General features: G+C 47.0%; 1 pseudogene; it reads right to left on the reverse strand.

Annotated features, from left to right (window-relative positions):
* Positions 1-1039: 1039 nt before the first annotated feature.
* On the reverse strand, positions 1040-7929 carry LOC116821556 (mast cell protease 3-like; annotated as a pseudogene).
* Between the last annotated feature and the right edge of the window lie 6327 nt (positions 7930-14256).

Consider the following 14256-nt stretch of genomic DNA (forward strand, 5'->3'; position numbering starts at 1 on the left):
CCACCCCAAAAAGAAGAGCTAGGAGCCCAGATCCCAAAAGTTATTCAGGCTCCCAGTGATTTCAACAGGAGTTAGGCACCCAAACACCTCTAAGGATCTGGGCCTTGATGTTTTTATTTAGCACCAATTTTGTTTATGGCTTAACCCAGCACCTACATCCTGCCCACCGCCCCATTATTCTCCCCCAACCCTGTATCATCCACACACGCAACATCCAGTCTACAGGCCAGCGATGGAAAAGGCAGTACAAATTGTTCAGAGAAAACATTTTTTATTTAGAAAAATGGCTTTTGTTCCTTCAAGTGCCATTTGTTTTTCAAACAAGCGTCTATTTTCAATGTTTTCCAAATATTTGGAAATAGACAATTCTTTCTTTTGCCCCAATGTATCTCAGCGATGCTTTCTGGGTTCCCTTTCTTTGGGTTTCTCCAACATCCGGTCAGTATCACAATAATAAATAATAAATAATTAAATACTTGTGGGGTGGGGAGAGGAAAAAAGAAAAGAAAATACTGAAAACAAACAAATTTGGGTCCAGTTCAAAATGTGTGAAACAAAATCATTGAAAATGAATTTTTTTTCACACAACCATTTCAATGTGCTATTGTCATGGGCTGTTTAATTCGACTAGCCACGCTCTGTGGTCATAGGTTGGCCACCAAAGCCACATGGCCCCGTTCCTGCTCTCTGGTTGGGGGAAAGAAAGTTTTTAAGCCAGCCAGAGACACGCTGCAGCTAGGAATTTTGATGGTGGAAACCCCGTGAGGAATGGATTAGATATACAAATGATCAGCATTTGTAGAAGTCCTATAGAATTCAGCAGAGGAAATTCTACCCTTGCTCCAGAATCCCCTTAGCTGATGTAAAACCTTGTGCACACGTGTGAATTCTAATGACTCAGGAGGAAAGGTTGTCACCGAATATTGTTCTGGGGGTAACAGGGCATGTGGCTCGGACAGACACAACATAAACAGAGAGATCCAGGGACAGAAGCAAAGTAAAAAGCCAGGCAGACACAACCTGGGAGCACAGGAAAAAGCTAAGAGAAGAACCATTTTGGGCACAGAGTCTTGGCTGGAGATGCAGGCTTCGCTCGGTGAACAGAGGAGCTGTTTGCTGCTGTTTGATTCCGACATGCTCAGGGAAACAGGACTTTGGATGTTTCTTGTAAATAAACGAGATTGCATCACAGGAAATACCAGACTCCATTGTCAATCTCTGCTCCCAACCGGAACACGGGTAGGATCCCAAACATTGACTAGACACTTGGGGAGATAATATAACAAAATTTCAAATATCGATGGGGTATTTCTAGCCACAAAAGGATTTCAGGACTGAGCTACTCGAAGTATTTCTCTAACAGTAGAAGGAAATATTCTGATCTAAAGCATTTTGGGGTTCCACACAGGCATGGATCCCTGTATGGCAACATTAGCCCTTTACAGGGGAGCGTTTCCTTTAACTCAGTTTCTGCAGAGTTTCATCGATCCAGGGGATGAATTTGGAGATTCTTGTGTATATGCTGGGGGGTCGCCCATCTGCATTTCCATTGGAGACGATGCCTTGGACCACCCCATCGCACACCAGGGGCCCGCCGGAATCGCCCTGCCAATGAGAATAACATCAGTGACTGACATTACCCAGCCCAGCCTGTCCTCAGGAGATCTCAGATTGCATGTGGGACAGGTGCTCTCTGCAGCTGAAGGCCCAGCCCTTCCTACCAAACAGAACCAGCCTGGAAATAGGTCTGCAGAGAGAGAGATCTAGAGCTGCACAGAATGTGGAAAAGGCAGTTTCTACAAACTTGAAATTTTCCGCAGAAAACAATCAATTTTCAATTTTTGCTTTAGGAAAACTGAAAGGAACTATTTCATTTTGGGTCAGTTCCATCTGAATCTTTACTTTTTAAAAAATGTTCTGAAACATTTAATCTGGAATCAGTTAAATAAGATGTTAAACTGCTTTCTCCTAGGGTGACCAGACAGCAAATATGAAAAATTGGGACAGGAGGTGGGGGTAGTAGGAGCCTCTATAAGAAAAAGACCCAAAAAGCGCGACTGTTTCTATAAAATTGGGACATCTGGTCACCCTACTATCTCCTAATCATGCATTGACTTATGGGAGCTGTCCTTCAGGTCTCCCTTCTCTCCTAAGGACTTGGCTCCCTGGAGCAGTAGATCTCCCATAACGCAACTCAGAATTGCTTCTGACTGAGCTGTTTGGGGCATCATGGGAATCACATGGCAAAGTGCATTGTGGGAGATGTAGTCTAGGCAGGGGCTACATAAGGGAAAATAGAGGCCTGATAAGGAACTGCAGCTTCTTCAGCCTCATCTTCTCTGCCTAAACATGCCCAATTCTTTTAGCCTTCCCTTCTACGTAAGGTTTTCTAAATCTCTGATCATATATTTTTGTTCTTGTTTCTCTCCTCTGGACTCTCTCCAGTTGGTTCACATGGAAGGAAATGTTTCAATCTGCTCATATCTCAGCATGTTTATTTTGATTGAAAATGTTGCAATGAAACATTTCAACATTTCTGAGTGAAACCTGCTTTTGGAATTTCCATTCTACCAAAAATGTTGAAATCTCAACTCTTCTTAGAAAACAAAGATTGAAATGTTGCCATTTCCTGTTAGATGGGAATACTGATTCTCCCTTAGCTCCAGTGCCAACCTGGCCCTATGAACATCAACAGCAAAGCTCCCATCCATGTGTATGGGGTCAAGATTTCACCCAGGGTCCTGGCTGTTGGGTAGCCTCAGGGTTGAGTTCACCAGTTGACCCTCCAGTGAAGGTGAAGAGTAGGGATGGTCAGAACATGTGATAGGGAAGAGGGAACGGTTCCCCTTTTTCCATCAACACTTTTCCTGGAACATTTTGCTAAAACTCAAGGCCTAACTATGTGTAATCATGGGAGTTGTATTTTAGGTGTCTCATTCTTTTATGGGAACGCAGGACTGGAAGGGCCCTACTGGGTCATAAAGTCCAATTTCTGCTATTACAGGCAACCCTGTCATATTATCCCATCCATAAACTTATCAAGCTCTATCTGTATCCTTGTTAGGTTGTCCCCGCCCCAATGCTCCTGTTGGATGTTGTTCCAGAACCTCCTCCCTCTGATGGTTAGAAACCTTCCTCTTATCTCCAGCCTGCATTGATCCCTGCCCCTTTTATCCCCATTTGATTTGTCCTTTAGTTTCAACAGCTCGTCTCCCTCTCTGGTGTCCCCCTGCCCCCTCCTGATATATTTATAGAGCAATCAGATCCCGCTCAGCCTGTGTTCTATGCCAAGCTAGCCCACATATTTTATTCCTTTCCCATCAGACTGGCTTTCCATTCCCCTGATCATCCTACCAGCCCTTCTTAACACTTGCTCCAGCTGAAATTCCTCTTTCTGGGACAGAGCTGCCCAGAATTCTGCACCGGATTCCAGCTGAGTAATGCCCAGAACCTTCTCCGCTGGCATTAAACCCTCCCTCTCTACTGGAGACACTTTGGCTGTTTCATCCCAGGACCGCATGGGCCTTTTTTCTGGCTGACACACCCATTTCTCCCTCCCCGTCTGTCACTTCCAGCTGATGAGCCCCTGGATAAGAGAAGAAATTATTGTTTCTTGTCACTATGTGCATGAGTGCATGTAAAATTTCAGCCTATTTCCACCAGCACTTTGCACAAGGGCAGTAACTCTGGAGATACCTCTCTGCAGTCATCCTATGTGCTGGGCTCCCCAGCTGGGCTGCATCTTCCATGATGCAAAACGGGCTCCCGTCTTGGGGCAATGGAGCATGGGAGAGGCACAGCCATGGTGGTTTCCATCGGCTCCTTCCCCTGGAGCAGCTTGCTATACCCCCAGTGGCTCTGGGCAGGGAGATATTTACCTGGAAGGCTGATTCGTTGGTGTGGGGGCTGCCAGCGCAGAGCATGGTGATGGGGTTGTAATGCCGGTACTGCTCTCTGCACAGGCTGTCTGACACCACCTCCTGCTCTGCCTCCTGCAGCGTGTCGGTGGTGGTGTTCACTCCGGTCCGACCCCACCCGGCCACGCTGCACTCAGAGCCTGGGCTGACACTCTGATCAGCCTCCGGCAGGGAGACAAGCCCCACCCAATCGGTCAGCTCCGCGTTGTGCCACAGCTGCCATGGGAAGGAGAGAGAGAGAATGGACCCGGATCAGTACAGGTATCGCAAGTGGCAAGGAGCAGCACCACCTGGCCAAAGCATGGATATGAGTCCAGGAAGTGAGTGTGGGGTCACTCGGGGCAGTACCTGCAGCACTGTGAGGTCAGTGGGGGCAGGTGATGGGATGGGGGTGGTACCTGCACCAGTGTGAGGTCAGTGGGGGCAGGTAATGGGGTGGGGGTGGTATCTGCAGCAGTGTGAGGTCACTGGGGGTGGGATGATGGGATGGGGGTGGTACCTGCAGCAGTGTGAGGTCAATGGGGGTGGGATGATGGGATGGGGGTGGTATCTGCAGCACTGTGGGGTCACTGGGGGTGGGGTGATGGGATGGGGGTGGTACCTGCAGCACTGTGGGGTCACTGGGGGTGGGGTGATGGGATGGGGGTGGTGCCTGTAGCAGTGTGAGGTCACTGGGGGTGGTACCTTCAGCAGCATGATGTCATTGTCAAAGTTCTCATTGTTGAAGTCAGGGTGCTGGACCCAGCGACGGGTCCGGATCCGTTGCCAGTTCTGTCCCGGCTTCGTGAAGTCTTGGACTCCCAGGTAGACAAAGATGTTTCTGGAAAAACCAAGGGGAAAATATGGCGGCATTAGTGCCTATTGGATAGTGGGGTGGGGCCATCACAGACCGTCTGGAAGGGACATCAGCCCAGATCCTGGTCTGTGCAGATTTCTACCTACATTTGTGTGACTGAGTAACACAGAGACCATCTTATGCATCTACATGTGGATGGACTTCCTCCTTCTCTGTTCTGGTTGGCTAAAAGGACCCAAAAGACTGACCAATAGAGTGACCCATTGTCCAGTTCTTGTGTCCAAGATTCAATAAAGGTGTTGAGAAATTGGAGAGGGGTCAGAGAAGAGCCACAGGAATGATCAAAAGATTGGAAAACCCACCTTATACTGAGAAACTCAAGATCAATTGGTTTCAAATTCAGAGGGACCATAAAGTATTCTGTTTGGTTTCTTTCTCAATGATTGTTTCATGGTCTGAGATTTAGCAGGGACTATATCTAGTGTTGGAACCACTTACCAAAGTTCATTGTGGATTCTCCATCACTGGCAATTTTTATTTACAATTGGATTTTTTTAAAGATCTGCTGTAGATCAAAAGGAATTGTTTGAGAGATGTTCTCTGGTCTGTGTTATACAGGAGGTTGCTCGAGATGATCACAAAGATCTTGAAATCTATGAATCATTGAAATGCATATGGCAGAAGAAGGAAAATACCCATGGGAAGGTGTAAGGCCCTAACCTGGGCGCAACTTTGATATATTAAAATAAATTGTTTAAAGCGGGGAAATCCCAAGTGGATTGGCTGGGCCGACACAGAAATAAAGTCGCTGGAATGAATGAAACATGCAAATAAGAAAAGGATCAAAGAGTTTTTTATGCACCGGTGCCATCTACTGGATATGGACAGCAGTAGCAGGAAGCCCAGATCTGCCCATGAAATGACACTGGGGACAGAAATCACAATGTGGGACATAAATGGCTGCTGAGTCCATCAGAGAAAATGTTGATGTCTCGAAGGGAATCAGGACGCTTGGCCCAGCCCCTCTGGACAGCCCTTTCCCTCCTCCAGGGTTAGCCAGACATGAGAAAAACTGGTGAGACTTCATGGCAGAGATTGAATCTCTTTGTCTTTCTTTAATCTCTGTCTAGATGTTCCCCTTTTGACACTAAGAAACGTGCTACAGACACAAAAGAATTGATGCCTGAAGATCAGAAGTGAATGTTGTAGGAAATTCTTGGGATTGGATCAGTTTCTGGTACAACAGCTGAGCCCCAGCACTGATCTATGTTAATTGCCTACAGGGTTGCTCTGTTCTGTAGGGCTCAGATCCCCAAAGGCAATCAGGGAATTTCTTGATTGGTTAAGAACAGCCAGGGGTATGGGTTTGAGAAGTGATGGCCAAGGGAAAAGGCTTGAGAAGAGGCTGGGTTCAACTGAGTGAAGTCACTCAGTGACAGGGTTTGTCCTTATTGAACTGACTAAAATCATCAGCTGGGCTGTTCACTCTGTGGGGCAGGTCTAATTTGGTGGGCTTGGGCTTTAAAACCTAACAGGCACCCAGTGAAATTCGTAATTTTCACATCCCCTGAACGCTTCTAGTGTCTGGGGCAACATATTGCCAGCTCCAATCCCATCCCAGAGATGGAGACTGGCTGGCTCAGGGGGTGGGAAATGGGACACAGGGCCTTTCTCCTCCAGGGGCACTAGCCCTGATCCAGCCCCGTGGTGGGCAACTGGCTGGCTCAGGGGTGGGGGATGGCACATTTCTTACCCCAGGTTGCAGTTACAATGAGCCGCCGTCACCACCACGTCCTCTCGGATCAGGAACCCTCCACAGCTTCCCGTTGACCCGATTTGCACATAGGCCATGTAGGGTCTGGAGCCAAGTGGGGCTTCCTGGCCCCCGATGACCTGAACTGGAGAGAGACGGGGAGGGGTTCAAAAGGAAGCTGGAATGTGGGACTAAAATCTCAGTGCAACCGAGATCCTCATGCCTTAGCTCAGCCCCCTGCTGGCCTGGATCTCAGCCCCTTAGCCCCACCCCCTGCAGCCCAGCCTGCCCCTAATTCACCCCCTCTCCCCAACCAACCCGGTCTATCCCATACATACACGTACCCGCTGCACATCCATCTATTTCCATGTGGACCCGTCCATCCTTCCATCCATTCTTTATCCCATACACGCCCATCCATGTTCTGTCTGTGGGGCCACCCCCTAGCCATCTCCCCTCTCAGAGAATTAGGTCAGGAATTCTCTGTCACTCCTCAACCTCATTGTCCCATCTCATGACACCTGCCTGAGCCCATGGCTAATTCTATCCCCCTGCCCTTAGTATGGGTTACGCTGCCCACAGCCCCAATCTCCCTGTTCTCACCACTAAAGTCAGGAAAAAAATTATAAGGAATTGGCAAATTTGCTTTAAAAAAAAGCAATTTTCGGGCATCCAAAGTACCTGTGAATTCAGGTGGAATTTGGTGAATTGTTCTGGCTACAAAGAAACAAAGAAATGATTATTTTTTTTTCCAGGAAAAAGTAGAAAAGTTTTGTTATGAGCAATGGGAAATGAAACATCTTGAGTTTCTATTTGAAATGATGCTTCCTTTAGAAATGGAACAAATTGGGTTCTTTTAAACTAATTTTTTAAAGTGATTAAAACCCCCTCTAAAGAGATCTGAAATCAAATGAAAAAGTACCATCCAAAATTGTTTTGAGTTGAAAGCAAATGAAAAAGCAAAAAAAAAAGATCAATTTTTGTTTCAAAATTGCATTTCAATTCAAAACACCTGAACAGGTCCCATAATGAAACCAAAAAGCAAAAAAAAAAAAAATTGCTTCTGGTTGAAGGAGAGACCCCAAAGCAAACAATCCCCCCTCCATTTGTTGTGAAAAAATGTCTTTTTAGGATTTCTGCATCTATGAGAAAAAATGAAAAAAGTTTTTTTGGGAGGAACCCAGCTTTTCCCCAGATTTTATGGTTCGGCCCCTGAACCAAAAACTGACTCGCTCAGCCTCACTCCCAATGTGAGTCCCCCGGGGCTGGGAAATAACCAGTCACTCAGCTCTACTCACCATTATGAAGTGGGAGAAAGACCGTGTAGAGCAGGAGCAGCAGCATCATTGGTGCACATCCAAGAGCTGGGGCTGGTGGCTCTGTCTCAGCCCCCAAGGGTTTATATACAGCAGGCAGCGGGGAAGGGAGTCTGGGAAGAGGTGACCCGGGAAGTATAGGGTCATGTACCCGGCTACCAAGAAATTTCCCATCAGTGATGAGTCAGGGGTGGGGATTCCCAGAGAGGAAATCTTGAGCCACGTCCCCTCCTGCATCCCGGGAATGGAGGGCGGGGGGGTTCCTTCCTGCACTGGTGCCTTCCTTGCCCTCAGCTGGAGACGTGGCCAGTGCTGAGGCCTCCCAGCTGCAGATGGCAGAATACCCCCTTGTACGATGTATCACCTCCAGAAAAAGGGAAGAGCCTAAAAGATTTAAAGAAAACTTAGTTTGGTAGCATCCTGTCTGGCAAGAACTCACATCAATAGCTGGGGTGTAAAATCCTCATTTCTGTATTGTTCTATCCCTGTAGTTTTCACTTCCCTACTGTTTGTCTGTATAATCTCTGTCTGGTTCGGTGATTGTTTCTGTCTGCTGTATAATTAATTTTGTTGGGTGTAAACCAATTAAGGTGGTGGGATATAATTGGTTAAATAATTATGTTACAATGTGTTAGGATTGGTTTGTTCAATTTCAGTAAAATGATTGGTTAAGCTATGGCTAAGCAGAACTCAAGTTTTGCTGTATAGTCTGCAGTCAGTCAGGAAGTAAGGGGGGCATGGGAACAGGGAATGGGGTGGGGGAATTGGAATCATGTTTTGCTAAGGGGATGAATGGGAACAGGGACACAGGCAAGGCTCTGTGGTGTCAGAGCTGGGAAGGGGGACACTGAGGAAGGAAACTGGAATCATTGCTTGCTGGAAGTTCACCCCAATAAACATTGAATTGTTTGAACTTCTGGTATTGCTGCTCTCTGTTCATGCGAGAAGGACCAGGGAAGTGAGAGGGTGAAGGAATAAGCCCCCTAACACCATCCATCCCACCTATTCATCCTTCCATCCATTTGTCCACCTATCCATCCTTCCTCGCCTATCCAGCCAGCCAGCCATCCCCACCTATCCATCCGTCCACCTATCCCCACACCTAGATTCATAGATTCCAAGTCCAGAAGGGACCATTGTGGTCATCTAGTCCGAACCCCTGCATAACAGGCCAGAGACCTGCCCCACAATTATTGCTGGAGAAGTTCATTTAGAAAAATCTCCAGTCTTGATTTAAAAATTGTCATTGACCTTTGGTCAGTTGTTCTGATGGTTAATTACCCTCACTGTTAAAACTGTTACGTCTTACTTCCAGTCTACAATCTAACAGCTGGATTGTGTTAGATCTTTGTCTGCTAGACTGAAGAGCTCGTTATTAAATATTTGTTCCCTGTGTATGTACTTATAGACTTTGATCACGTCCTCCCTTCTCTGTTAAGCTAAACAGATTGAACTCTTTGAGTCTAGCACTAGATGGCAGGTTTTCTAATGCTTTGATCATTCTTGTGGATGTTTGCAGAACTCTCCTCAATTCATCAACATCCTTCCTGAATTTTGAGGTCACCAGAACTGTAGATAGGATTCCAGCAGTGGGTTGCACCAGTGCCAGATGCGGGGGTAAAATACTCAAGAGTCCCAGGATCGCATTAGCCCTTTTGGCCATAGGGTTGCACTGGGAGCCTCTGTTCAGCTGCTTATGCACTGTGACCCCCAAATCTTTTGCAGAGTCTCTGATTCCCAGGACAGAATCTCCCAACCTGTAAGTATGTTGGAGAGCTGCATTTGCTGGAAAAAACCCTGAAACCCCTGGCATGGGCAGGTGAAGGGAGCTCTGGAATTTCTTTCTATTTTCTGTGTATTTCCAATGGAGCCAGACTGGAGGTCCCAGGGGGGGCTTTCCCAGATCTGTATTTGGCTTTCCACTGGTGTTCCAGACTGGCAGTGGAGAGCTGCCCATGATAATGGTGATAGCATCCAGCTCTTCGAGACTGTCTGTCATAGAATCATAGAATATCAGAGTTGGAAAGGACCTCAGGAGATCATCTAGTCCAACCCCCTGCTCAAAGCAGGACCAATTCCCAACTAAATCATCCCAGCCAGGGCTTTGTCAAGCCTGACCTTAAAAACCTTTAAGGAAGGAGATTCCAGCACCTCCGTGGGTAACCATTCCAGTGCTTCACTACCCTCCTAGTGAAAAAGTTTTTCCTAATATCCAACTTAACCCCCCCCCCACTGCAATTTGAGACCGTTACTCCTTGTTCTGTCATCTTGTACCACTGAGAACAGTCTAGATCCATCCTCTTTGGAAACTCCTTTCAGGTAGTTGAAAGCAGCTATCAGATCCTTCCTCATTTTTCTCTTCTACAGATCAAACCATCCCAGTTCCCTCAGCCTCTCCTCATAAGTCATGTGCTCCAGCCTCCTAATCATTTTTGTTGCCCTCCGCTGGACTCTTTCCAGTTTTTCCACATCCTTCTTGTAGCGTGGGGCCCAAAACTGGACACAGTACTCCAGATGTGGCCTCACCAATGTCGAATAGAGGGGAATGATCACATCACTTGATCTGCTGGCAGTGGTCCTATTTATACAGCCCAAAATGCTGTTAGCCTTCTTGGCAACAAGAAGAGAAGAGTGAGGGGGGGATTTGATAGCAGCCTTCAACTACCTGAAGAGGGTTCCAAAGAGGATGGACCTCAGCTGTTCTCAATGGTGGCAGATACCAGAACAAGAAGAAAGAATCTCAAGTTGAAGTGGGAGAAGTGTAGGTTGGATATTAGGAAAAACTTTTTCACAAGGAGGGTGGTGAAGCACTGGAATGGGTTATATAGGGAGGTGGTGGAATCTCCTTCCGTAGAGGTTTTTAAGGTCTGGCTAGACAAAGCCCTCCTGGGGTGATTTAGTTGATGTTGATCCTTCTTTGAGCAGGGGGTTGGACTAGATGACCTCCTGAGGTGTCTTCCAACCCTGATATTCTATGTTTCTATGATTCTACTGTGTCCAGTTCTGGGTGTAACACTTTAGGAGAGATGTAGAAAAACTGGAGAGTTTCCTGAGGACAGCCACAAAAATAGTTAAAGGTTTAGAAAACCTAACCTAGGAGGAAAGGTGAAAAAAAAAGTGCATGTTTATTCTAGAGAAGAGGAGGCTGAGGGGGAACCTGCGAACAGTCTTCCCACGTATTAAGAGCTGTTCTGAAAAGTATGGGGGTCAATTGTTCTCCATGTCCGCTGACGGTAGGAAAACAAGTAATGGGCTTCATCAGCAGCAAGGGAGTTTGTGATTAGTCATAGGAAAAAACTTTCTAACCCTAAATTGAGTTAATCTCTGGAACAGGATCCCAAGGGAGGTTGTGGAATCCTGGTCACTGAAGGTTTTTAAGGGCAGATTAGACAAAAACCTGTCAGGGGTGGTCTAAATTGACATGGTCCTGCCTCACAACAGGGAGATGGACCAGGTGACCTCTTGAGGTCCCTTCCAGGATGATATTTCTATCATTCTACTCTATGAAATGTCTTCTGAGATGAAATCCCCTGAGCTTTGTTCCCCTCCTTTGCCTGTTATCTGGCAGGGGCTCTTAAGTAGGGAGTGGGAGCCATGAGTTCTGGGTTCTAAACCCAGCTTGGAAGTGGGGTCTAGTGATTAGACCAGGGCAGGGATTCAGGACTTCTGGTTTCTAGCTCCTTTGTCTGTGCCGTCATTTTTTATTGAAGCTCTTTAGGAAAGAGATTGACTTTCACTGTGGGTCTGCGCGGTGCCCAGCACAACAGTGGGCCCTGGTCTTGGTCAAAGACTGTGCAGCACATGGCACAACGGGGGGCCCTGGTCTCAGTCAGGATCTGCGCAGTCGCCAGCACAAGGAGCCCCTGATCTGGGTTGGTGGCACCATATACAAATAACAGCAACAGATTTTCCAAACAGCCTGGTTGATATGGACACCAAACTAACACCTCTGAAGACGTTCAGGAGTGAGCTACACAGAGACTTGTATTGGTTTAACTAAACTGATTCTGAACCACATCAGTAGTTCAACTGGTTCAGCTCTGCCTGTGGCTGCCATGATATTGATTTAAGTCTGTCCTATAATGTTGGAAACTTCCCAGGGGCCGGCTAACCCCACAGAACCAGCGTTCAACCCGTCCTAGGGCCTCCAGATGTGTGTTCGCATGGGATTAAAGCAAACTATGCAGTCTGGCAACTCCTAAATCCCTCGGATGGTTAGAAACCTTCTCACTTCCACCTCCATCTATCCCTGCCCCGTTTATCCTCATTTGTTCTTGTGCCTACATTGTCCTTCAGCTTCGCCAGCTCTTCCCCCTCCCTGCTGTCCCCTCCACCTCATTGTCTTTACACTGATTGTCTAGCTTTGATTTCATCCCCCTGGGCTGAGGCCTGCAAGAGTTGGTCTGAAAAGTTTTTTCCCGGAGAAATTTCGACTTTTAGTTGAAAACCCCCAAAGTAATTTGTTTTTCTAGTAACTTTTTATTACTTATTGTAAAATATACAGAGAGAGTGAGAAAACAAACTGCAAAATATACATAAACTTTTCATAAGATATTAAGTATTTGCTACCTCACCTTAGCTAGGCTTGAAACATTTCGTTATCTGTAATATGAATGGTTCGAATATCACGTATTGTATTCCACAATTTGGAAACAAAATTTGCTTATAAAAATCCAGCTTATTAAAGAAAAATTATTAGATTAAGGGCAAGCCTAGAAGGCAAATTCAGATCAGTGGGATAGATACAGAGACGGGAAGGAAGTGGGAAGGGAAAAGGGGGATTAGGGGGTTGAGGTGGGCCCATGCATTTGATAGGATCATCAGATACTTCCAGGAAAGCATCTCAGATCTCTACCAGCTTTTCTTGGGAAGCTCTGTAACGGTCTACATTTCTTTTCATGATGGCCAAGCTTAGGATGTCCACACTCCAATCTTTGCTTGTTGGTCACTTTTTGGATTTCTATTTAGTGCTCTGCTTAGCCAAATTCTTTTAGACTGATTCCGCTTCCAATTAACACTCGTAAGGTTGAAATTACAGGTTTAATTTTATTTGATAGGAAAAAATTTACTCTCCAGTTCAGTTCCACCCAAAGCCTATGGGTCTAGGTGTCTTCCCAGTGACATTCTTGTGGAGCAAGACTCCAAGCTAATAATCTAGAATTTGTCCCCTTTGTTCCCCTCGTTTCCTGGGGAACACTTCTGTAGGCATATAGAATATAAGGGAGACACACATCCCAGTCATTCTCATGCCTGGAGAGATCCATCTTAGCGTAGCTTTTAAAGTTCCATTAAATCTTTCCACAAGCCCATTAGCTTCTGTATGATAGGGAGCAGCCTTCCTATTCTTTTGTAGTGAGGCGGAGTGGCCTGCCTGGACTTGAGAACAAGGGACCACTACCCTCCCCCTGGTAGGCAGAGCCAGAGCTGCCAAGTCCACCTCGCCAGAAATATTGGGGAGGGACAGGAAGTACAAAGGGAGGTCCCTGCAGCTTAGTTCAGTGTGAGCCATGGAAGAAGACAGATCTCGCCGCAGCCAAGCCCATGCTGCACAATGCCCTGTCTCTGGTGGAGACAGATCCTGGAGGGGAGTTGCTGGGAGTCCCCTACGCAGTGTACACTGAGAAGAGAGAGGACCCTTGGACTACGGAACCCCCTCTCCAGACTATGGTTAAAAACAGCTGAGGGAAGCCAGACTTTAATCCGGTTTGATTGCCAGAGAAGGGGTCAGCATGTTGTGGTTGGATTCCCCACATATGCAGTGGTGAGACACTCTGCCGCTGTGAGGGTCCTGGGCTGGGTCCCACTGTAGTCAGGTAGGCCTGGGTCCCCCTACTACCTGTGACGCTAACCCTGGGGTGGCAGCCTTTGCACCCCTAGGCCAGAAGGCCTGTCCTTGGCTTGTGGCTTCCCCATCAGGAGACAGAGAGCTCTAAGAATGTTTGCTGGCTGTTCCCTGCTGTGCCCTACTCAAAGGGCCAGAGCCTTTGACTTAATTACTGCCAGCCCCAGCAGGAGGCTGTGGGCAAAAGGCTGCTCACTGCTCTGTCTTGCTTGAGGGGCTAGAGCATCAGACTGTTACTGCTTGTTTGCATCCGCTAGGTGGCTACAGAACTATAAACTCCTTATGGGTTGGCCCCACCAGTGGGACCCAAACCCCACTGCTGTTGCCTGACACAGCGAGGCAGAGTGGCCTCCCTCAACACTTGACAGAGAGGGACCACGACGGCTTTACTATAATTCGCATAACTTTTAAAAGACTTCAGCTATGAAATGTTGCGTCAAGATTTCTGCTACCTACTCTGCTGTAAATGGTGAATAAAGCTGTAGCCATTGTTCAGTATTGGCCAAGGCTGTGGCTTCAGGGTCCCCGATGGCAGAATCCAACACAACAAGATTGTCTATAGACTCGTAGACTTTAAGGTCAGAAGGGACCATTATGATCATCTAGTCTGACCTCTTTCACAATGCAGGCCA

This window comes from Chelonoidis abingdonii, chromosome 14 (assembly GCF_003597395.2).
Source record: "Chelonoidis abingdonii isolate Lonesome George chromosome 14, CheloAbing_2.0, whole genome shotgun sequence".
NCBI classification, from domain to species: Eukaryota; Metazoa; Chordata; order Testudines; family Testudinidae; genus Chelonoidis; species Chelonoidis abingdonii.